The sequence below is a fragment of the Rhinolophus sinicus genome, chromosome 15 (assembly GCF_057876585.1).
Source record: "Rhinolophus sinicus isolate RSI-liver-muscle chromosome 15, RSI-T2T, whole genome shotgun sequence".
Lineage (NCBI taxonomy): Eukaryota > Metazoa > Chordata > Mammalia > Chiroptera > Rhinolophidae > Rhinolophus > Rhinolophus sinicus.
The window spans coordinates 56,631,580-56,632,213 of NC_142515.1; the positions used below are offsets into that span (position 1 = coordinate 56,631,580).

General features: G+C 39.3%; 1 non-coding gene across 1 annotated transcript; it reads left to right on the forward strand.

The window, feature by feature from the left end:
• The first annotated feature begins 345 nt into the window (after window positions 1-345).
• Window positions 346-419, forward strand: TRNAT-GGU (transfer RNA threonine (anticodon GGU)). The gene has a single exon. It is a non-coding gene; the product is annotated as a tRNA-Thr (tRNA).
• The last annotated feature ends 215 nt before the right edge of the window (window positions 420-634 follow it).

Here is a 634-nt window from a genome sequence, read left to right on the forward strand (position 1 = left end):
CATATGATCCAGCAATTGCGCTCATTGATACTCACCTAAATGAGCTGAAAACTTATGTCCACACAAAAGTTTTTAGCAGCTTTATTCATAATAGCCCAACTTAGAAGCAACCAAGATGTCTTCAGTAGGTGAATGGATAAACAACCTTGGCACATCCACACAATGGAATATTATTCGGTGACAAAAGAAATGAGCTATCGTGCCATGAAAAGACATGGTGGAAACTTAGATGCATATTGCTAAGGGACAGAAGCCAATCTGAAAGCTACATACTGTATGATTCCAAGTATATGACATTCTGGAAAAGACTAAACTATGGAGACATTAAAAAGATCAGTGCAGGGTGGCCAGTTAGCTCAGTTGGTTAGAGCGTGGTGCTGGTATCACCAAGGTTGCTGGTTCGATCCCTGCATGGGCCACTGTGAGCTGCACCCTCCTTAAAAAAAAAAAAAAAAAAAAAAAAGCTTGAGAAAGATCAGTGGCTTGGGGGGAGAGAGGGTAAATAGGTGGAGCACAGGGGATTTTTAGGGCAATGAAACTATTCTATATGATACTATAATGGTAGATAAATGTCATTATACATATGTGGAAGCCCACAGAATATACAACACAAAAAGTGAAACTTAAAATGAAC